Source organism: Marmota marmota, unplaced genomic scaffold, assembly GCF_001458135.2.
Source record: "Marmota marmota marmota unplaced genomic scaffold, marMar, whole genome shotgun sequence".
Taxonomy (NCBI): domain Eukaryota; kingdom Metazoa; phylum Chordata; class Mammalia; order Rodentia; family Sciuridae; genus Marmota; species Marmota marmota.
The window spans coordinates 21270080-21296047 of record NW_025999932.1 but is presented as its reverse complement, the minus strand read 5'-3'; the positions used below and the strand labels follow the sequence as shown (position 1 = coordinate 21296047).

Sequence of the window (25968 nt, the reverse complement as noted above, 5' to 3'; positions counted from 1 at the left end):
ATTATTTAGCATTCTATAATTGAACATATTTGACTTCTTTACCTCACTTATTACTAATGACACAAATTTGCCAAAATTTATGCTCCAGTGCTGCAAGTACAGATGGAACCACTCCTATGGTCTTGCCTTTACTAGCCTCTGAATTACTTCTTAAAATACAATTATAATGACTAGATTTTATCTTAATCCTTGGTTTGCAAAATCAATGTGTGTTCTTATTAACTTAACAGGGCTTATATCAGTCAATAAATGTTGAATCTTTAATGGGATTTGCTCTGTCTTTGGCCTATTATCTGTAAACTCTACACCTGATACTAGTAAGTTTAATGAATTATAAATTGATGTGATAAATTCCTCCACAATATAAAAGTAGAAATTTTTCTAAGAATAACATGTAAATTAAAGAAAAAGAGCAATTTTATAGTGCTAAAAATCTGTGTGAGCATGGATTTAAAAATTCTCTCAGTGACAATTCTCTCTTCTCACTTTATCAAGTTGTGACCATTCCATACCATGTGGACATAATTCAAAAAATAAAACCTTTTCACAACACAGATATGCATCTATTTTGAGAATTAGCAATTTATGTCGAAATTAGAATGTTACTAAATACTGTAACTAGAAATTTAGTATCTAGAATTGCATATGAAAAAATATGCAATATAATACACCTTTGGGTAATTGTGTACTTTCTATCAAAATCAAATGTAGTGCCATCAATGCATACAAAAAATGTCATAGAACTTGGATTTTTTTCTATATCTTATTTTTCTCTATCAGAATATCGTGTTTTTCTGCTCATTAATCAATGGATGATCAGCATTTAGCATAGAGCTTGAACCTAAATTTAAAAAAAAATGAGTGAATATTTATTAAGCATTGTATAGTACATGGATCAAGAGAGTAGACTATAGAAGTGTGTTACCAAGTGTAGGATTTAAGAAATTAACTTTATCCTCTGCATAAAATTAATCATAACAATAGAATGTAATCAAAAAATATGTGAGAAATTACAGAAATTGCCTAAGTAAATTGTTGACTGGAGATCTGGGGACACAGAAATTCTCAAGCAAATTTTGGCAAATTTGTGTCATCTCCCCAGTGATTCGTCACAAATTATAATACTAGAAAATTTCATGTTTTATTTTATTTAACACTACAACAATTCTTTACAATATAAATAAAGAAAGTAAATTTATACCTACTACTACACAGGGTGAGAAATTTACTATAGAAAAAACTGTCTGAATGCCTGTATTGTAATAACTATATCTTACCCATGTTTAATTTAACAGACTAAATGTTTAATAAATGAAGTTACAGGATTCTTTATGATGAGAAAATAAAATATGTTTCTACCAACATCACACACTTATTTACTGCCAACTACATGTCATTTGTAGGACTAAAGGAGGAAAAAGGGTTTATAATGTTCCTTAAAAGAAAAATTATATATATATAAATAATAAAGACTATGTATGTGTTTATATGTAGGTATATGCGAATATAATGAATATTATATAGGTATACACATACATAATCCAAAAAATCATAATGTTGCCAAACAATTTTTCCCCTCTAGGCTTATAGTCTGAAGCAATATAAATGTACAAGCTTTATCAATGGCCCTCTATTAAGGGCAGAAATGTAGAATATGGCTTCAGCTATTACTTTCCACTTCAAAATCAAATTACATGCCTAGTTATTGATAATTAAGTAAGGTAGTTTTTTTATCTCCCCCAAACACCTCCAGAAGGCTTTCTCAGGAAGATCAGGCACCTGGACAAGAGCGCTTGCTCTATGAAATTTTAAAGGGAATAGGGAAAGAAGGAAGGAAGAAAGGAAGGAAGGAAGGAAGGAAGGAAGGAAGGAAGGAAGGAAGGAAGGAAGGAAGGAAGGAAGGAAGGAAGGAAGGAAACTGGCTTCCTGGGGAAATGTTACCCTAAAGAGGGTAAGTTCTTATCTTTGATGATGTACATTTTATTACCTTGGAGAAAAGAGTAAAGAAGAATACAAAGGGAAAACAGAAATTTTTCATAGTGATGGTCACCATGGTAAGAGTAGAGATATGCAAATGTGGAAAGGAGGACTTAATGTCCTTCCCTCAACACTCTGATAAGCTTTAAATTACTTGCTCAGGAAGTGCCATTATATAGAGTATCAAGTGGAAAGGAAGATCTTGGCAAACTGTGATGATGCAAATTGGCTTCTTAGTGTACACTAGAAATTGATTGAAATAATACATACATTGGGGCAGAAGAGAAGAATGTCACAGCAAGGATAAACTTAGTATGCTTGGAATGAAAAAGGCTTTCACTGTCAAAATAAGGAGATTATTTCACATGAAATAAGATAGCTATGAAGGTCTCTTGAGACTGAATACCTACAAAAAACAATACATGTTAACTTGATTGGCTATGATTGGCAATATCTGCAGAAGTTGGCAAATGAAATTGCAGACTATAGGATTACCAAAGTACTAGAAGAATAAAAGTGCTATGAAACATACATTCTGGATACATGATCTATGTGTGAATTGGGTTTTATATAATCCTATGGTTAGAAAATTGATAGTAAAAACACAAAGTGAAATCTATAGAGAAATAATTTCTTTAAACATTATTTTAGAAATATACCTCATTATTAGTTAAACATACGTACCCTTTTAAACCTTATTAACAAAAGAATATTTCCAGAAATTTAAGGGCATTCTGAGAAGTATAAATAAGTAGTCAGTGACTAATAGCAAGGCTTTATCTATTTTTATTTACTTTTTGATCACTTTCCTCTTGTATTTTGTCTGAACAAACAGACTTTTATTATTTTATCAATTGATGGCATGCTTTTTTAAAATAGTTTTCTAAAACAATATTTCAGCTCATTCACATATGAGACTGTGAATTATTTGTGCTCCTTTATTTCAGCTGCTTTAGAAAATTGTCCTTGCTGATAACAAATAACAACAAAATGGTACCAGCTAATATTTTTATTGTTCATTAAGTGCAGGCATGTTATAAGCACTTTACATGTATCAATTCATTTACTCTCTACGACAAACACAAGACTCAAAGAGTGATATTTGAAATTTTGGAATTCATCTCACTTTGCATTCAGTGTCCATTACTAGTCCAAAAACTTAAATTTGGCATTTCTGTATCAATGGAAATGAGGTTTCTTTAGATGACAAGCTCATAATACCATCCTTCCATGTGAAATTGAGTTCACTGAAATGACCTAATCAGAAGAAAGACAGAACTTTTTCTTTCCTTGACTATTCTATTTATACACTGTTTTATTTATTAACTTTCAATGTAAACTAGAAGAAAAACTTGAAAAAAGTGTGAGAGAAATGAGTGTTACAAGCAATATTCAGTTACAGGAAAATATGTGGCTTTGTCACTGTGTTAGTGTGCATTTTGCTTTCTGCTTTAAAATTTAAAGTAAGCACATAATGTAGAGATCATATTATAATTAATCTTCATATATTTAATTTAATGTGAAATTGAGCATTTTGCCTTAAGCATTTTCATTTTCTATATTTTTTGTTAAGGTTTTATAAAGCATGCCTCTGATATCATGACATTTGCCCACAATATTTTAGTCTCTAGAAAAGTACAGCTATTTTCTTACATAATCAAAATGTTATTATTAGTTCTAACAAAATTTTCAGCAGGAGTTTGATAACTTCATTCAATACCTGTTCATATTCATTGTTTTTTATTCTGATTTGCACAAGAACATGCACAGAGCCTCCCCACATTTTTGACAATCACTATATATTCATCAGTGTACACACAAGACATTTAGAGGTTGTATCTCCTGATCTTTTAATTTTGAGCATTATTCCCAACTGTTTTTTTTTCAGGATATTTACATGTTTAAAGTTGTATTATAGAATTTCCGGCATTTTGATTTCTCTTGTTGTATCCTCTTGTTGTTTAGTATGTTTCCTCTACTCTCCATATATTCAGTAAACTGAAAATTAATTTCCCATATGCCATTTGAAAAACAAATTAGTATGTGGGGTACTTCATGTTACATCAAACAGATTGTGTAAAATATTAACCAAATATTTCATGATTAGTGAAGTTAACTTTGTTAGTATTTTCAGGTCCTAAAATATGATTCCAAATTGCTAATATTGCTTTTCCGTATGATTAGTAAATAAGATTGAATTTCAGCAAAATATGAAAAGCTTTTCTCTCATCAATATTTGATCTAAGTATTTTGGCATTCATTCATATTCTTTTCTTAAACCAATCATTTTATTAGCACTTGCAGAGCGATGATGTTGGTATTTATATTGTATTCATCAGCTGATAATATTAGTTACAAAAGACTCATTCTAAATAAAAGATACATTTTGAAAACAATGAACATAAATTAGATAAACAATGAAAATATATTTAAGTATATCTGATAGTAAAAATTATTTGGATATTTCAGAATAAAAAATATCCACCTCGAGTCACTTATCATTTCTTTAAAGTAATTTCTTAAATTATCTAAATTTAGTCCATGTTCTTTAGCAAAATAGACCTTGCAGATGAACATACATAATTAATATAAATTTTAAATTTGACTTCATGTTTCTCACAAAAATGACATAAGTATGTATATTTACAAATCAGACCAAGTAAGTGTTGAGAGAGGATATATTTTGAAACTAAGTAATATTATTTTAAAAAATCAGTATGAATGTTTTGCATTTTCTAATAATTATGTCTTAAATTCCCACTGTGATTAATTATCTCCAGGGAGTTATTTTATTATTTTAGAAGCTTCTGCTGAAAAGAATTAAAAAGGAAAAAAAAATACTTGATGAAACCTACTTTTTATCAAAATAATTTTGACAGATTCAGGCTACCTCCAGACTTAATTCACCTGAAAGGCAACAATATAACATTTATGTCAACTATAATGAAAGCAAATAACCAGCACTGAAGTAAGGAAGAATTACAGGAAAATATAATTTTTGAAAAATTATTTCATTACCTCAAATCATGCCAAGCTTTGTTATATTCAAGAAAAGCTAAGAGTATATTTAAAGCTAACGGTGCAGCTGATGAGACTAAAATTGTGGTTTATTCCAAGTTTTACAAATTCAATAAATTATGCTTAAGAAATGACTAGATATATTTTAGAGGAAATAGTATGATAGTGTCTGAATTTTCCAGTTATAGAAAATTCACACATGTAACCTGTTTACATTATTTTAAAATAAGCAATATTTTTTAAAAAATGTTAGGATATGTCATTTATTAAGATACATCATCATGTGATTTAAGAGAAAATTTGATAATTATTAATTAGATATCCACTTTCTAAAAATCAAAGTGCTATATAACAATCTCCAAAGTAGATAAGCCATGGTACTAAACATGGTCAGTCCTTAAAAGTTAGATGACATATTTTTTATATTGTTTGCATGAAAAATACATGAGCAAGGTATATTTTTATAACCAAAATACATGTAAGATAAACAAATATTAATTGGAGCTAAGTTTCTCATTGTTGGAACAAGATATGATACCTATCTTTAAATGACAAATGGTAATGAAGTTGTTTTGGAGACAGGAGTAATAGAGTCATGTGTGCTAGTTGGCTTTGGGTCTCTCTGACCAAAGTACCTGGCAAGAACAAGAAGCAAAGTTTATTTGAGTTCACAGTTTCAGAGGTCTCAGTAAATGGTTTGAAGACTTCACTGCTCTGGGCTGAGGTAGGGCAGAATGCCATGGTGGAACGACATGAAGGAGAAAAATTAATCAGTTCATAGAAGCTCGGAAACCAAGAGAGAGAATGCCAGGAGGGCCATGTCTGAGCATTTGTCTAAAGAATTAAAGTCAGCATACTTTAGAAATAAAGACATACACATGTTTATCATGGCACAATTCACAAAAGCCAAGGAATGTAATTAGCCTAGATGTCTGTCAAGAGATAGTGGATAAAGAAAATATGCTACAGGTACACAATGGAGTATTATTGAGCCATAAAGAAGAAGGAAATAATACCATTTGTAGAAAAACAGATGGAACTAGAGATCATTCTATTGAGTGAAATAAGTCTGACTCATAAAGTCAAGCATCATTTTATTCATGAGTGTAGAAGGGAGACCATTACTGTAGTGGAAGGTGCTCAGGGGGAGAACAGAGGGGAGGGTAAGGGCAGATAGTGTGGAGGAAAATGGATCAAATTATGTTATATGCATGTACATATGTGAAACAATAAAACCCACTATTATGTATAACTAATTTGCATCCATTAAAAAGTAATATCTGCTGGGTGTGGTGGTACACACCTGTAATCCAAGCAACCTAAGAGGCTAAGGCAGGAGGATTGCAAATTTGAGGCCAGTTTCAGCAATTTAGCAAGACCCTAAGCAACTTAAAGGGAACTTGTCTCATAAAAAACAAAGGATTGGGGATGTATCAAAGTGATAAAGTGCTCCTAGTTTAAATTAAATAAAAATAAAAAAGAATGTCAAATACTATTAGACTCTTCACATAAAAATGTATCTGGACAAAGTTATAAAATCTATTTTAATATAATCTGTGGTTCCATATGCCAATTTTCAGGACTGAAAAGGAACATACTATAATGCAATAATAAAGCCCAGACCATGGACAATTCTACAGTTTGAAAGAAACAGGTATGCCAACAAAGAAATTGTTAGAGAAGTGGCTCAGTGGTTATGTTCCCCTGAGTTCAATCCCAGTATGAAAACAAAGAAAAAAAAAAGGAAAAAAATCTATAAGAGGATATTTAAAAAGTGGAGTAGACTGAAAAACAAAATGTATCATAAAATAAAAATAAAAACTTTAGTATCTATACATATATGTGAGTGTGCGTGTGCACATACATACACACACAATAAAATTCTAAAGAATATGAGAATAGATTTTAAAAGGCAGAATTGGCTATTGACAGTTACATTAAAAAAAACAGGTACGTATATTGGCATAGGGCATAGGATGTAACAGGTGTTGAGCAAAGGTTTATTTCGTAAACCAGGTGTTGATTAACAAATTCTTCACATTATACAATTAATTAAACTGTATTTTTGGTACAGTTTTCTGTTACATGTGTTTTATTTAAAATAAAAATGTTAATGTCTGTGTTAATAAGCTCCATTATCATAACAAAATACCTAAAATATAAAATATAAAGTTTAGCAGGTAAATGGATGGAGTTGGAGAATATCATGCTAAGTGAAATGAGCCAAATCCTAAAAACCAAAGACCAAATGTTTCTCCCAATAAGCAGATGTTGATCCATAATAGGGGGCAGGGGGCAGGGTTCGAAGAATGAAGAAACTTTGGATTGGGTAGAGGGGAAAGAAGGAATGGGAGGGATGTGGGGATGGAAAGGATGGTGGATTGAGATATACATTATTACCCTATATACATGTATGATTACACTACTGGTGTGATGGCACCATGTACAGCCAAAGGAGTGAGAAATTGTGCTGCATTTATGTACAATGTATCAGAAATGTATTCTACTGAGATGTATAGTTAATTAGAACAAATTAGTAATTTTTTTAAAAAAATTTAAAAACATGATAACACCCAATTATATAATTTGCAAATTATAATTTCTATGAAAGATGATTATGCTGAGTAAGAAAACTGATACTATTAATTAGTTGACTACTTGACAAAGTCTACTAAGGTACTTTAAAAGGCTATGTGCTAAGATATTTCATGCTAATTACATTAAAGTTATATCAAATTATATGTACAAAGCATCCAAAGAATAATCAGCAGCATCACTCCGTTAATGAATAGAGCATCAGAAATCCTTCCCTTCCAGCTCACATTCACCTTCATCTCTAGAACCAAGGATAATCACTCAATTGTATTTTATGTGCATCATTATTATTATGTTTTTAAAATTTCCCAACCATATATGTACCCATAAAAATATATTAACTAGTTTGCCTGTATATAAATGTAATCACATTTTATATATTCATATATATATTCATTATATATATATATATATATATATATATATAAATAATTTGTTTAGCTCACAGTTCTGAAGGCTTTCGTCCAAAGTCAGGGGGATCTATTGCTGTGGTCCTCTTGTCAAGCAGTTAGATGACAATAGCAAGGAACTTATGGCAAAGGAAACTTCTCACTGTGTGACCAGAAAACAAGAGGAAAAAGAAAGAAACCATGATCTCCAATCCCTGTCAAGGACATGCTACCAATGACCTAAAGCCCTCCAACCAGGCCCCACTTCCTTAGGGTTCACCACCTCCCAATAGTGGCAGCCTGGGGATCGAGCCTTTAATACAAGGACATCTGGGACATTCATCCCCACCACAGGAATATCAAAGAGCTCATTAAGAAATCAGTAATTCTAAGCCAAAATTTTGTCAATATATTCAAAATTCACTTATCCTAAGCGAGTATTTTACACTTTTACATAATTTCAGGGATAGAGGTATTTCATAATTCTTTAAGAAATGTTTCATTTAAAGTGCAAAAATCTTTGCCTTTATAAAAATTTGAAGTATAACATTCTTCATTTTAATTATTTCCTATAAACAGCATAATTTCTAGGTACACTTTTATTGCATTGACTAAATGTTTAGTTATTCACCACAAATACCATTTCTATGACAGAAATTTTTGATTTGGGCTTATTCGTTATCCTTAATTCCTTTATAGAAATACCCCTCTTACTTATTTGTGTTGTTGTTGTTTTTGGTCCAAATGATAATATTGTAAAATGAAAACTCTCTTTTTTTCTAGCTTTATGTTTAGGAGGATATAGGATTAGAACTGAGGACTGAAAATCTGCCTTCATTTGATCCTGGGGAAAAGTCTACCTGGATAGAAAAGAATTTCTGATAAATATTTAAGACACCTGGATTCAGACAGAATTGGTGTCATTATAATTCTTGGCTTTTCAATTAAATAATACAGTAACTCCTTTTTTTTTTGCTTAAATGAATTTGAATTGCACTTTGTGACATGAGTAATTACAGTTCTATGTTTGATTTTAATAATGACATGACCAAGCAGCTAATTTATTTGTCATGACAGTTATCCTTTAATGTATTTAAACACATTAGAGACATTTGATAAAAATGTTTAATTAAAATCTTTTGTCAAACAGTTTGGCATATAAGTGCAATTTCCCCACATTATTGCTATATTTAGCATGCTACATCTTTGTTCATTTATTCAAATAGCTTTTGGTCATCTCTATGATGTGAAGTATATAGTTCTGGATTTGAGAAATTTACACTAGGTTAATCCAGTATAAGACTGAAAGTATGTAACAGGTGTGTAAAAAAGATCCTTTCAAAGATCTTATGATCACACACATGCACACCCGTGCCAGCATCTTATGAATTCATAAATTTGTAACTGCCTAAGTCATCCAGCTATCTCATCTCTTCATCTTCTACTGATATGACATCATGTATCTTTGGTTTGATTCCACAGAAGTGAAGATAGATGGAATTTCTTATTCAAATGACTGAAATGATGAGTCCTCTTAGCAGAAAGGCTGGGAATGAACCAAGCTAAAACTTAGGGAGACAAGTTGAAACAAAAAAATAAGTTCTCATCTGAGGACTAATTAGATTAGACCACCTAGAAATTATGGAATAAAATCTGTAATATAGATACATTTCTCACTTTAAAGCCAGGAAAAATAACTGTGTACCCTGTGTATTGCTCATACAATGGAGGTCAGTGTTCAGAGGTGGGAGCTGGTCTAATAACCTAGGAAGTGATCATTTGACTAAAGCATGAAGGACCAATTCTTTGAGAAAATGGGCTGTCATGAGCTGCTATCAGTGATATTTTCAGCCAGTAGGGATGAATGACATGTCAAGGTAGATTTCACAGTACACTATCAATGTCCAGTTCTCAAATATTCACTAATGGTAATATTGGTTTAAGTATCCTCTGCATCTCTAAGCAGCTGTTCAAATCCTGCTATCCAACAGCAAATTGGGCCCTTATTTCTTTATTGCTTATAGGGCATTTTTGCTATGTCACTGTGATCATCTGCCACAGTATAATCAAATCAGTTGCTTCAAGGTGTGACTTCCAAAGTCTGAAAGTTATTTGAGTTTAGTAGTTAAGTCTAATTAATATTTAATTTCTCAGCACCAAACACAGTAAGTAAAGGATTTATTATCATAGATCACATATATATTATTTTTTAATTGTCCAATGGAGCTGGGAAAATAACAAATGTAAAGCTTAAATTTTGGATAGACCATTTTATAGAGAAATATATTATTTTAGAGTTTAATCTCTTGAAATAAGTAACCCATGGACGAGATGTTTGACCTGAGAGTTCTATTAACTTTTAAAGCTTCAGATATTTAATGTAAAAAACAACAACAAGGATGACAAATGTTGGCGTGGATCTGTTTGAAGGTCTCACTGATGCATAAGCTATATGGAGGAAAAAAATACAATAAATATAAAGTGTTGAGCAGATACTGGGTATTATTCAATTTGCATTATTAATGATTTTAGTGAAAATCATGATTACATGCCTCGAAATTTCATGTTGATATTTAATGATTTAAGTGTTTTTTAAAAGTCAATAGATGGAAGATTATGAATTTCACTCCTGATTTTGATATTTACTGGATTTGTGTTTTTTAGATATTCAAATCCACGGCACATTACAGAATACATCATGACTGTCATGTTTTTCTCCTGAAGCTACTGGTATCACTTAGATCTATGTGTTCTCTGGTGGCTGAGGCTAGAATTCATCCTGGCAGAACTCAGCATAACCCATTAATGTCATCTCATTATTGGTCCCTAAGGGAAGTTTCATGTTCTAATATTATATAGCTTTATCAATTTATAAAAGATATCTAAGGAGTGACAGAAAACATGAAAAAGAAAGTACCTTGAAAAATTATGATCTAATTCCTGAAGCTTTTTAATTAATTCAATTTTTTAAAATCAATGATCCCACAGGATTGTGCTCTTTATAGCAATGCTTCACTCTGCTAGAGGACCAGCAAAGACCATCATATTATTCCTGAGTTCATTTTTCACTTGTTGCTGTAACCTAAAAATATGGTTTCAATAAATAAAAATCTCATCCTGAGTCATGTCAAGAACACTTTAAGATAATGATAACTATAGTGTAAATTCTTCTAAAATCTTTGCTAAGAAACACCATTAGAAATTTAAACATCCTACAGATAAAACACTTCTATTTAGTCTTTTACATCTATTTTAAATGGACACACATTTTACACTTTTTTATTAATCAAAATTTGGAATATATGAAATAAAATTTGTAGATTGATATGTGCAATTCAGAGAATATAAAGGATTACCTTATTTTCCATTTTCTTTAAATGCTCTTAATAAATTAAAAAATAGTTTAAAATGCATTAGAGTAAACCACATTTGGTTAATCTAAACTGTGTGTGTGTGTGTGTGTGTGTGCGCGCTCGCGCGCACAATACCACAATACAGCTCCAAAAATACAATATCTAGAAATACAATACTCATAGCTGCTTCTCTCCTGGTTGTTTTTGTATGTCCAGAATACAGAGAACTAGGCTGCTGTAAGTTTTCATTGAATACTTCTTGACGACTGACTCATAGAATTTGAATTGCTGATCTAATACAATATAACTTAATGCAATAAAAACTAAAAATGTACACAAACCATTAACTTTGTCACTATTTATCTGCCTATGAGTCCATTCACAATATCACAAATGATTGTCTACTGTCCCTTTGCATTCCATGTCTGTCTTTGTTTCATACATTTTCAAGCCTTAAATTTCATTTTCATAACAGAAACCTGATTTGTTCCTTCCTTCCTTCCTTCCTTCCTTCCTTCCTTCCTTCCTTCCTTCCTTCATTGTGGTGTCAAACACCTACTGAATATTTATTACTTGTCTAACACTATGCTAAATGCTGAGACAAAGATAGCATAATGTTAAATATTTACACCAAAATAGAGGCATATCAATTATCTAATGACTTTTCCACATTAAAAATTAATTAACTAACGTTATTCAGGTCTACTAACTAATGATTTTGATTATATTATCACATGTACTTAAATAACACTATTGTAAATTATTAAAGAAGTTGGAACCAATGATTTTTACATCTTTTCTCATTCTATCTTCAAAATGGGTTTAATCAATTATCCCACATGTGTTCACTATAGCAATGCTTCACTCTGCCAAGAGGACTAGGAAAGACCATCTGATTATTCCTAAGATCTTGATTCAGTTGTATTAAACACTATTAACCAAGTACTAAAATATGTTTTGAAATAACTAGTTTTTACATGTAGACAAATGAAAGCATTAAATTTTAACAGTTTTGCTCCTGCTCCAAATTCTACACCCCCATTATTAGGACTTATAATATAGTATCTCCCTTTCTAAATTACGACTTTGAGTACTTTTTTCCTTCCCCAGGCTCAGTTCTAGGTAAAACTTCCCAGGCTCATTGTGAATAGGATGTACAAAGTTTCTATTATCCTGAAAATTATATGTTAATTGGGTAGAGAAAGGAAAGCAATTCAGGTGACAGTTTATTCTCTGAAGGAAATGTAGGAGACAAAACTGGTGGAACAGCAGAAAGGCTGCTTTAGATGATGTGGAGGGATGCTTGGGTTTTGATCAAAGACCTATGTGACATGGGTAGGAATGTCAGCTTGCTGGGAATGGAAGGGGTGTAGACTCTAATGCAGAAATGAGCTTGGTATATCCAAGACACAGGAAAACATCCTGTGTGTGAACAACAAGCCTTGGAGAGAGGAGATGGAACAAACAGGTTCTCCTCTCACCGCTGCTGGACCTCTTGTTCCATTCACCATGTTCCAGGCCAGCCCCAAACACTTTGTAATATTTCCCCGGCTCTTTATCATTCCCAGCTGTGCTTCATTAAAACTTAAGCTTGCTTCTAAACAATTCCTAAGACTATTATATAAATGAAAGGCTTCTATTTTACTGGTCCAATTACTCACTAAGGCCTAGTTAGAGACTAGTAGAGATATCAGATGTCAAAAATTATTCTAGGATCAAGAAAGCTCTTTCTTAGAGATTTAAAATTTAATAAAATATAAATCGGTGCTTCTCTGTACAGTTCATTCTAACCAGCACACACATACACAAACATACACATATGTAGGTGTATCTCTGTCTATAAATATGCATATCCATATGTATTTATAGACAGATAAATAGATACACAGTTTTTTTAAAAAAAATACGTCCTGACTATTTGATTCTTATGGTTAGATATTATGGCTTCCCTATCTCTTTGTCTCTGTTCTCTCTCTCTCTCTCTCTCTCTCTCTCTCTCTCTCTCTCTCTCCAAAAGGGGAGATTATTTACCTTTCTTGGGGGCATCCTCTGAGCTCTTCTGACCTCTATTGTCATCCTCTATGGTTAGACATTCACAAGTGGAATCTTAAGCAATACCCTGCAGGGTGGCATTTTTATCCCTTTGCTTACTTTCCCTCTAGGCAGTCATTAGTTAGTCAAAGCAGAGAATTAATTCAGAATACTCACAAAGCAGAAAATATATGAAGGTCTTGTCATTGAGCCTTTTCTCTTGAATAAGCCAGCCAAGGCCACAGTACTAATGCCACAAGAGTAAGTAAATACAAACAGGAGAAAGCAAAAACAAATTCTCCCAGTTAAAAATAAGAGAGGGCCAGGAGAGGAAGAGCATACCTATAAACCCAGCAGCTGGGGAGGCTGAGGCAGGAGGATTTCACCCAGAAAAATTAGTGAGGCCCTAAGTAACTCAGAGACCCTGTCTCTAAACAAAATTTAAAATAAAAATGGAAGGTAAATCATCATCAGCAGCAGCATCATCAGCAGCAGCATCATCATCATCGGAGGTACCCCCATCACCACCTTCTCCTTTGCTTCTTTAGATCACTTTTAAGTGTAAATTAGCTCTCTTTGAAATGCATATGAAACTTTGTAAAAGCTAAATAAGCTTCCTGTCAATTTTAAGCCCCAGGAATGACTCTCTATAAGGGTTGGAGATGATCTTCTAAATGTAATCTTTAAAGAAGATGAAGGTCCCTATCTCTAGGCTTCTGTGGTCAAGTAGGAGAGGAATTTTGGCGAATACCTTGCTCCAAGTTGCAAACTGCCTCCTATCATAACAATGTACAGTTTGTTTCTCCTCTAGATAAAGCAAATTAGCTAAGACTCATGGATGTCACAATTACCAGATGAATCTAGGATGACAAATGGTGCTGTCAGGTACTCTTACTTGCAGGCTGATTTCTATGGTCTTGACAACATGTATGTAATGAGGTGAACCTACTTAGCTATGGCAAAGGATGACATGTCTTTCTGCTTCTGTAGTCTCTTAGGAGACTGCCTCTGATAAGTATCACATCTTGATTTCATGCTTCTTCTAAAATAAAGTATTTTCTTTCCCTTCTCCCTCTGTGGAGAGGTAAGAGATTTTGTTTTCAATATAGTTCCCAACAATTCATAGACCACTGATCCTGAGCCAGAATGGGGAGAAGGGTAATATCTGTTTGGGGCTAATAAAACAGGAGCTGGCAGAGACATTTGATTGAAAACAAAATGTACCAAGTTGAGGAAGGTATTAGAAGAGTATAAATGGAAGGTGTAAACACTGGCTTCAAGAACTGAGAAATCAATCAGGGATACAACAATGGATTCCAAACAGTGGTTTGAAAACTAAACACAGATTTCCTAAGATGCTGAGGCATGGAGAATGGGGATATCAGCTGTGACCAAGAGTGTTAATGTATAATGTAGTTCAGACACTGTTGGGGACATGCTGACATCTTCTATATTTATACATATATGTAAAGGTATGCACGCACACACATACGTTTTTTTCTTTGTTTTTAGAATAAAGACCTTCCAGCATGCTCATTTTTTAGCATATGCTTGGTAAGGAGACTTCAAACTATGTTTCCAAATAATACTTGACTTTCCTGACAGAAAAAAATTAAACACATAAATATTCTAACTAAAAGGTATTCTAAGATTATTTTTTTTTAATTAGAAGTAAAATTTATCACAAAATTCAACTAGAGAACATGGTCTCTGAGGCATATAAATATAGTTATTCTTATTCTCCCTGACTTGATGCAAACAAAAGGAAGCCAAACAATTATTGGGAAACTGAATATGTAATTAGTATTTTTATTGTCATTTCTTTTGTTCTCTAAGGACTTTACACCTTAAGTCCTTTTAGTCAGTGGTTACAAGACTTTCACTAAATGAATACACAAATCAGCACACAGTCCTGTTTTGTGGAGTTTTTGTTGGGGGAGGTGTGGAACACATGGTATTATTAAATTTTATATCAGAAGAAGATACTTATGTTTTAGGCTTATATAAAAGGGAATCTAAGTTATAAGGGAATTTTCTCAAAACATAATATAGCAGATGGAAGAATATAGCCAGACACTCGGAAGTTCAGCAAAGACAGATATGAAAAAGTAGGTCAAAGAATAAATGGAATTTGTGATCTAAGAGCAGAGGAAAGTTTTGCTCTGGTCTGCCTTTATGCTATGCTGTGTGAGGAAGCATGGGTTCACAAGTGTGTGCTTGTATTCATGTGCTTTCTCTTATCCAGTCCAAAATTAAACTATAGTAATCCTCACTTATAATAGTGCTGCATATTACAATTGCTTGAGATTTATAAACAAACTTGTGACCAGAGATATAATCTAAATAGAAAGAATGGCTTTTTTGCATGCTTCTGTGTATGGGTTGTATATGTATGGTATTTATTTTCTTATAAGTAAATTATCTCAAGGTTGCATTTAATCCAAGTTCATTAAAATGACTCATATCTCTGCTTGCATACTAAAGAAACAACTTAAACCTCTATTCTCAATTTTACCATCTCATGAAAATGAAAATTCAGATTATTCCTAATGACTTTGATTTTCTTATCATGTGAATATCTTATATATGTGTTCAATTACCTTATTTTGCATAAATATGGCATAATTAAACTTTATTGCTTGCAATTTACACCATGGTTAATCATAGCTGAAAGGCCAACCTTGCATTCTACAGTGTTTTAAAATAGAATGCCTTCCAAATGAATAAATGTTCAGTATTAATAATTGTACTTGGAAGTGCTTTTATTCAAAACTACTTTTATGACTATTTCAGAAATAGTCAATGTCGATGAGTGGTATTTTAACAGATAAATTAGTTGCTTTAATAGCAAAGCATTTACTTAGTTAAATATAAAAGACTTGGGAAATTTAACTTCCTATCCATTAATGTGATTTTTATATTTAAATTTCTACATTACTTAAAAAAACTTACTGTTTTTATTTTTAAATATTTGATCATTTTAGTTTTATAACTGAATATTTTAAAATGTGAAGTTACTAGCAAACAATGGCACATCTGAAGCTAATTATGTAAACACTGTACATCATGATCATCTTTTAGATAAGTATAAATTTGGTAATCAGTAACTTACCTATACATTGTGAGAAAAATGAAAAAAAAAAACCCACAAAAAACAAATAAAACAGTGCAACATATAATACATTAGTTGTTATTCTGGTGTTTGTTACAACATATGTAGCTCATTTGATTTTGAAGGTATCACAATACTTGTTACAGCACCAATTTATTTCCTTTGAGCAAATAAGAAATGCATTTGTGAGAGAAGAAAGACATGAACTTGGAAACACAGCCAGGCGCTCCCTAGGCCAGCACTTCCCTGCCCACCCTTTACATGTAGAAGGCAGTGGGCCCTGCAATAAAAAGAGCACCACAGCATGGGGACAGTGCATTGTGTACCTCCTTTATTATGTGCTAAGGGGAACCAGGTTAGAAAACAGAAATCAAATGATTTCTTAAAAAGATGATTTTTAACATCTGTAAATGGTTAAACACATTGAGACAGTGAAAGGTAAAAAGTATGTTGAAGGACATTTAGGTAACTCTGGGACAGAGGAAAACAAAGAAGTAGACATTGCTAGAATGTAGAGCCTTGGAGGAAGGGTCCTTTGAACCTTGTCTAGGCCCCAGGTGCCTGAAGAGAATATGCAAGCTGGTGGTGGTATTCTAATGGAAAAGAAAGCTGGTGAGACTGATTGTGTCAGAACAAGAACAGAGAGCTTAAAACGAATGGCTGCTTTAACACAAAAATGTGTTTCGCTTTGAATCACTATGTTTGTGGTACTCTGCAAGAGAAAATTAATACAGAGGCAATCAAGGAGGGTATGTTCATTTAAATCTTGATTTCTTGGCTTCTACTCACAACTTTAGAGAAGTTTCAAGTTAAATAAGAAGAGAAAGAGAAACCAGTTCAGCTAATGGTGCAGTGGATGTCTTTGAATTCCAACATGGGATATCCCTTAGAGACAAGCTATGTGGGTCCACTGTTCCTATTCTGGGTACGGCATATCCTCAGACCTGCAGTTAGTCCACTGTAACAAAATGAAGGCTGGAGACAAACCTTGTAGTCTTGCCTAAATAGGACTATTGACCCTATCCTCCAAATTATATTCACTAGGAAAAAAAAAAGTGCAGGTTAGGATTTGTCAGGTAATTCTGGATTCAATTAGTTGGAATTGAATCTCAGATGTCTGTTATTTCTGGGAATAAAAAACCCCTTTCAACATTACAAGATAGCATTGCTTTTGGCCAAGAGAAAGCAGCTGCAATTACTTTGAGAGCTGCTGTTTATTTTGATTTATGATTGATGGTCATTTAATAAATACTACACATGATATGGGCATTTTGAAGTATTATCTTAGTGCAAGCATGCATACATGTTAGATTAGGTAAACACACACATAAATTCTTAATAATAGGTTCTGTCACTATATTTGTAGTGCATTTCTAGGGACCTGCTGTACTTACAAAACTTGTCAGGATTATATAGTTGAATCAATATCTTATGACAATAGAAAAGATGTATTTCTTCTTCTCACCACATATTTGATTGAGGCCACAGTCATATGGGATATTATTTCATTAATAGTGTCATCATTGATGGTGGGATCTGTCCTGTAGATGTCAAATACAAATAGTTCCTGCTCTACAGGCAATAGCTGATGTCATGTGGACAGCAGTGTGCTTCCATTACTAGGACCATGTTTGAAGCCTTGGGCATTACCAATACTTTCATTTTCTGTTGAACTTTCAAAACAAAACAAAAAAAAGACTAAGATCAATTTGCTGCCATGTGGCAAGGCCTACAGTATATCAGCACTTTTTTCACAAGGGTATGTGAATGATTCTTCACTGTTTCTTCACTGAATGCAGCAAGTTTTAGCAGAATATTAGCTACTAGTATGTGTTTAAATATCCCTTTGCGTTGGCTACCTTCTTATGGTGAATCCCAATGAGGAAACTTCACATAGTCATGGTTGAAGATGTTTGGGTCTTGAATGAAGATAAAATTCATAGACTGCTATTCTCATGTCCTCCACTGTGAAATGTAATGGCATATCCCACTGAGTCAACTGGTAAACTTCAAGAAGTACAACTCACCCGCGAGTCAGTCACAGAACCAGTACCACTCATTATATTATCTGAATGACTGCTTCAGATGACCCCACCTATGGACTTGTCACCTGGTAAGAGAGCATGGTTTTCTGAAAAATTATCCACTTCCAACATGGGTTGTCTAGCGTAAGGTTGCAGTGGTCCCTAATGATAGTAAGGAGCTGAGTGTGCATGGCACTGAATGTTCTTAAGAATAGTCTAAATTTCACATCCTTCTCTTAGGAATTAAACATTCTATTGTGAAACTAATTAAAATACACTTTTACATAGATGCACAGGTCACTGATATTCACTGATAATGATGCCACTGGAACACCAAGATATCAGTAACTAAATACGTAGCAATATGATGTATATTTAAATTACAGACTCAGTGACAGACAGGTAGATAGATAGATAGATAGATAGATAGATAGATAGATAGATACATACATACATATATACATACATACATACATACATAGATACATAGATAGATGGATGATGGAAATAGGTACTCACAACCACAGTTAAGGAAAGCCTCTGAATTAAATTAACATATGTACCCATCATTTCCACCATAGCATTGTGGATTTATTCTCAAAATATTTCAGTAATGGGGTACACTGTGATACTTTAATACACATAAAGAATGAGTAATGATCATACCAGTGTAATTGGCATATCTCTTACCCACACATGCATCATTTCTTTATGTCAGCAACATTCACAGTCCTCTCTTCTAGCTATTTTGAAAGACACAATTAATTGTTGCCAACTCTAGTTACCTCACTATAAATGAGTAAATGAGTACTCATAACCTGTAAATGAGTACAATTTTTATGTGTCAAGTGAAAAAAACAGGTAAATATTCTGAATGCAGTAAAATACAACTTGTGAATTTAAAAAAATTCAATACTGGCAATTACTAGAATGAACAAGGACTGTTCTCTTTCCAACTATGCTGTAGAAACATATAAAGATGAGTTCTGTAGGAACTATTTTCAGGTACAATAGTCCCAATCTACTTAGATTGAGTTTCAAGTGTCAGGAATGTGAAATTAGAAAATATTTAGAGGATAAAGTGCACACTCTTTTTATTATTTTTTTCTTTTTCATGCATGATTTTTATTCCTGATAGTCTCACTTTTATATCTTGGTTCCCAATAGAATCAGTACTTCATAATATCTAGAAGTGACGCCAAACTTCCTCTAATGGCCTGGGGTGCTCCTCTCCACAGCAGAGCTGTCTGATACATTCACCCCTCCTCCAGAACCAACCTGTGTACTCACTAAAGGAAAAGTAAACACTAGAGAGAATCAGATGCCATCTCCCCTCTTAGTGTGCTGAACACTTCCTGCTGCTAGGAATTAACTTTCTCCTATACAGGAAAGACCCTCCTCTTGGACTTGAAAGAACTTATCTGAAAAAAATGATACAGTTTTTGATACTGATCCAAAACTCAGGTGTCATTGGTGACATCTCCTCTCACCTTCTCTGGTCATCTTCCTGGGGGTATCAAGGACACAGGATTTCATCACTAAGCAGAGGTCATTCCCTATTTATGTGACACTCTATGGAATTTTCTCATCAGATCATGTGAGTTTTTATTGCTAAGCAGACTAGCATTAACTGTTTGTCCAGGTAATGGAACCTGGGACTCTGAGGCTCTCCAGGAAGTAGAACATGGCAAACCTGAACTTGCACTACTTTTAAGTCAGTGTCCTAAGATCAAATTGATCTCTAAGTGCAGTATCTACACAAGCAGAGCAAATATCTCCAAGTGTCACTGTCCTAGCCTTGCTGTGATAAACTTCATGTGATGTTTTGTGATCTTTTGGATTTTTTTCTATCTCCTTTTGCTGCAAGCAGGCATTAAATACCCCATTAAAATTCACATGATTATATTGTTTGATTAGGAACCATATATTCAATTACATGCTAAGTGCTAGCCACAGAGAGAATAGAGAAGATAAAAATCTGTGCATGAATAGCTCTTCCTGTCCCTTTCCTTTTCTCTGTGGCCTGGCACAGAGCTTTTGAGCTGCAATGAACTGAGACTTTCAAAGTAATAGCCAGACTTCTGACAGATATCAACAAGATTGATATGTAGTCTCTCTAGCTGAGCTCTGGATTTATCTCCTAGGCCTGAGATCTCTTATCATGTCCCTTGTTATAAAGAAGATAAAGGGCATCTACTCTATTTAGGGATGGCCCACTCATATTCCAGGCTATGCTAAGACAGGGTATTCTGTATTGGAACTCCCTTCTAAATAGAAGTCCCAAGCACTTCTGTGAAGGAAAGAACTGTGCAGAATCCAGGGATTTCTTGTGTTCTTCTTCAACTCTGCTTCTCAATAAACCTTTTAAAGCTTTCTCATTAATGGCTCGGGTCAGTGTGTACTGGATAGCAATATCCAGAATCCCTGTGCTTGTAGGGAAGGACAGGGCGATACGTTCTCAATTTTGATTTAGATTATGAATACCTTGAATACCGAAATAAAATTTTATATCCCTCCTAATCTAGAAATGCCCATGCCTAAATTATTCATAGTAATAGATTTTTTCTTATCTGGAAGGAAATTCTAAACTCATATGAGGATATTAAGCTTTCAAAAATTAAATCTTTTCTTTCTAACTTGATTGCATGCACTATTGAAAGAGAGATGTAATTTTCTTCTTCATAATTTCCTTGATGCATCTACCTCAACTTTTAAAAAGAGTAGATAATAAATTTTGTATTGACTTGCAAGTTTGTAGATTTATCTGTGTTTTGGCCATGTTCATTTCAGTAAGAGTAGAGTTTTATTATTCTGAGTAATGCATTTATTTGGCAATATTTAATACGTCTACTTTACATAAACAGAAGATATATTTAAAATATAAAAAGGAAGTTCTCTCATGCTACTCATTCACACTACTTTTATCTTTCTCTAATACCATTCTTTCTTCATACATCTAGGGATACTAGAAGACAAATGAAATATTCTACTTAGCAGTATTATTTTTTTACCCAAATTGTAGCACAAAAGACACCTGTCTGATAAGTGATAATGACAGATTTTTTTTTCATTCTATTTAAGTATAGCTATAATGATTAGAAATTCTTCATTAATTTTTACTAGGTACATTGTATGTCTACAGGGTGTTTGTGTTCATTAGTGAATATGTGTGTATATACAAGTGACTTAAGCAGACAACCTATCCTCTATCATGGAGCTAGAAATCTTATTAGAAGAGACGGGTACTTAGTACATATGTAGTAATAAATATGCAGTACATTTGATGGTATCAAGTGATTGTTTTGTTAAAAAAAGAATGACAAGGGGAATGTTAACAGGTGAGGATAAAGTAGATTTGTTAGTTTCTACTAAAAAATGAGCATACAAGGTCTCATTGAGAATGTGACATTATGTTGGTCCCTGAAAAGAAGGGTATGCAGCCACCTCAGGGCTTCCCATCCCTGCCTGAGAGGGGGAAGGGAGAACATAGCTACATATGTTCAAACTGAAGCTCAGAACTGGAAATGATGTTACAGGGAAGAAAGGCAGGATTCTCTACCATGGGTCAGAACATGCTCAGGGCAGCTCAGACAGCCCTTTTAGGCTACATTATGACATTGGCTTTTACACTGATGAAAAAAAGGAATGAAGGAGTTATGGTCAGGTTGCCATTAGAGCAATATCCTAATCTTAGTAACAGGGACAGTGTGTCCTGTGTTAAGAATAGGCTTTACATAAGGGTGAGGACAGAAGGAGCAAAAGGAGATTGGGAGTTATTTCAGAAATCAACACGAGAAATTATAGTGGTTTCATAAGATGTTGTCAGTAGACATGAGGAGAACTGAAATAATCTATTTATATTTTGCAATCAGTGCCAAAAGGAAATAATGATGGATTGGGTATGGTAAAGGAGAAATGAAAAATTCAAGGAAAGTCCTAGATTCCTAACTGGAATAACTAGAAGGAGGGAGTTAGGAAGGAGACATGCAGCTCCTCTTGGGGTTTGTAGTTTAAAATGACAATTCCTTACTCATACAGTTAGGTGAAAATGGTTGGGAAAGCATGAATAGAGTGAGACAAAAAAAGAATAAAAGAAAATAAAATAGGAGAGCTTTCCTTTGAGGAACACCAGATGGAATGAGTTATAAATAACTTTTGGTGATTGGGAAAGAAAACAATCAAAATTGGTATTATCAGGAGTTATAATTATTAGCAAATGGCAAAACTTGACTGAATCATAACCATGGGTTTTGGTGTTTGAGAGAAGAACATCAATCTCAGAGAAAATTTTAAAAACTGGAACAAAGGTCATTTAAAGAGGGTATTAAAAGAATTATTATGAAATTTGTGACATAATTATTATGAACTTAATTTATTAAAATAGAGCTAGTCTACCTATAATTATACAGAATTTTAAATATAGTTTAATTTTAGAGGAATAGCAGTTTATTTGGGGCTCACTGTTTCAGATCTCATTCCAGAGATGGTTGGTTCCATTGCTCTGGGCCCAAGATGAGGCAGGATGTCAAGGTGAAAGGTTGTGGAGGAGGAAAACAGCTCAGCACATGGCAATCAGGAAGCAGAGAGAGGCTTCTCAGTTACTAGGGATAAAATATCTACCATGAGGGTGCACCCACTGTGACCCACCTCCTCCTTTCAAACTCTACCTGACTACAGTCACCACCTAGTTTATCCACTCAACTGGATTAATGCACTGGTAGGTTAAGACTCTCATAACCCAATCATTTCACTTCTGAATTTTCCTGTGTTGTCTTTCACATGAGCTTTTGGGGGATACCTCATTATCAAACCATCACACCTTCCTTATTTTTATGTTTTTCTACTTTCCAATTCCATTTTCATATCTTGGCACTATACAAGCACATACTTGTCATTTTCATATGACAAATAGTGGCTCTTATTTACTTATATAATTCCCCATGGTCTTTGATACCTGAGATAAAAGAGTGATGGAAGAAATTGTTCCACAAAAAAGACTTCTCTTTTTGCTCATATAAATCTAATAACATATTACCCTGTCTTTCAGGATCACTACACATCAAAGTTCAATTTAGTAATTGCCATAAGTGGTCATTACCCCAAATTTTTGACACTAATGATTTTACTCCTTTCATTATTTTTGTTGAAATATTCTGATTAAAGTCCCTTGCAGTGACAATTTATTTGCATTATACAAGTGTGTGAGCTTGCATGTGCGCATACACACACACACACACACACACACAAATTTTGCTAGTGAAACCACCCTTCTTGAACCTAAGAGTGCTTAACCACTGAGCTCCATTCTCAGTCTGTTTTATATTTTATTTAGAGATATAGGGTCTCACTAAGTTATCTAGAGTTTCACTAAATTGCTGAGGTTGCCTTTTAACTTGACATCTCCCTGCTCAGCCTCCGAAGTTACTGGGATTACAGGTGTGCATCACTGTACCTGGCTACTTTGGGGTTTTAAAACAACAATATTTATGATTTCACAAGTATGATCATCAAAAATCTGTGTTGGCTTAGCTGGTTTCTCTGTTTAAACACTTGAAGAAAAAAATAGTGTCAGTGTCCTCATCTGGAGGCAGCAGTGGGTGAGGGCAGAGGCAAGTTCTCATCAGGAGATTCTTGAAAGAATCTGATTCTAGACTTACTTAGGTTTTTGGTAAAATCCATTTCCAAGAGGGAGGAGTAGTAGTCCCAATTTCCTTTCTGGCTGGGAGTGGAAGGGCCTGCCCAGCCCCATCTTTCTTATATTTACATGTGGCCATTTACATTTAGAAGATCTCTGACTTCCAATCTCTCTTCTGTCTCCAGCTGGTAAGTTCTCATGATTAAACTGGGACTACCTGGGTAATACATATCCTAAGATTCACAGCTTTAATTACATCTTCAAGGTACCTTTCCATGTGACTTATTCACAGGTTCTGGGGATTTCAATGTGCACATCTTCAGGTGACCATTCTGCCCATACTCAGGCACATCACCATCTCTCTCATGATCTGCTTTCAGACTCATCTTTTACATTTATCATTGAATTAACCCTTTCTGTACTGTGTTCACCAGGGTCGCTGTTAGATCATTCCTCAATAACTTGGATATAATTCACCTTTCAACCTTTGTATATATATTTGTTTTCCCCTAAATTCTCAGTTTAGTTTTCATGTAATTGGCCTCTTCCCTATTCCCTGGATTGCTCCTGTTAGTAAACTATTTTGTTAATTGAAGTCCTATAGCAAAATTTTTGATCTTCAGAATAAACAACAAAATCCATAAATCACATCCTCCTAATATCATGTATCTGTGAAGAGCAGGACATTATATTTCCTCTTGGATTCAAATATGAGAAACACTACGTTTTAAATACTGTTAGAGTTTTCTTATGAGATGGCCCACAAAAACTCATGTGTGAGACAATGTGAAAATGTTCAGAGGTAAAATGATCAGACTATGAGAACTATAACATAATCAGTGGAACTATATGAACTATAACATAACCAGTCTGTTCTCTCCTATCAGAAGAACCAGCCTCTGGTTTTCCAATAATCAGTGGGTTAATCCACTGATGTGGATTAACGGGGTGGTATCTATAGTAAGGTAGGATGCTTTTGAAAGAAGGGGGTCACTGGGGGCCAGCCTTTGGGTTTTATATTTGACCCAGGTGAGTGAAGCTATCTCTCTGCTTTCTGGCTGTGATTAACTGAGTAGTTTTCTGGGCCACACCCTTCAGTCATGATGTTCTAACCTGCCTGGAGCACAGAGATATAGATTTGGTCATCTATTGCCTGAATCTCTGAAACCTTGAGCCCAAAATAAAATTTTCCTCCTCAAAATTGTTCTTGGTCACAGTGACATAAAGATGCCTAAAACTAATATTTTCTACCTGTTCATATCACTAGCATTTTAAACTAGTCATCCTACAGACATTTTCTGTGCCAAACATTCTTATTAAATTAAGCAACATCATTATCTCTTACTTTTACTCAATTTAAAAGTGGTTGAGTTCACATTTCTTTAACTGCTTTCCAAAGCGTGATTTACAGAAATCTTGCAGAATATGTCACCAGATGTGCAAGAATTAGAGGCTGAGGATTGTAAGACTGAGCTGCCCTTTAGAGTATTTTGAGACCTTGAGGCTAACTGGGGATCCCTCCAAGTTGTAACTAATACCTCCCACAGAGGTCATTCTGACTTTGCCAATTTTTTACAGGATATAGAAAATTTCTTTGTTTGAACAGAGTACAGATAGCTTACCTTAAGGACACATACTTTTACCAATTTAACACACAGGAAAAAAATAGATGTTAATTATTGGAACCCCTCCAAATTCAACATTTATTCTCTTCTCCAATTCTGCATATCTTGAATAAGAGCATAATAAAATGTTAACATACTACACATAGAATGTAATACTTTTAATGGTAATTTAAAATCACAACAAAAATTTGCATCTATTACAAGAATTT

The 25968-nt window shown here is 33.7% G+C and overlaps 1 long non-coding RNA gene across 10 annotated transcripts in view; it reads right to left on the bottom strand.

Moving 5' to 3' along the window:
* LOC125616089 overlaps positions 1-25968 on the bottom strand; it is a 307484-nt gene that overhangs the window by 83994 nt on the left and 197522 nt on the right. For all 10 annotated transcript variants that reach the window (XR_007346710.1, XR_007346713.1, XR_007346711.1 and 7 more), the window contains one exon: positions 8037-8142. This is a non-coding gene — a long non-coding RNA (uncharacterized LOC125616089). The remainder of the gene's footprint in view (positions 1-8036; positions 8143-25968) is intronic.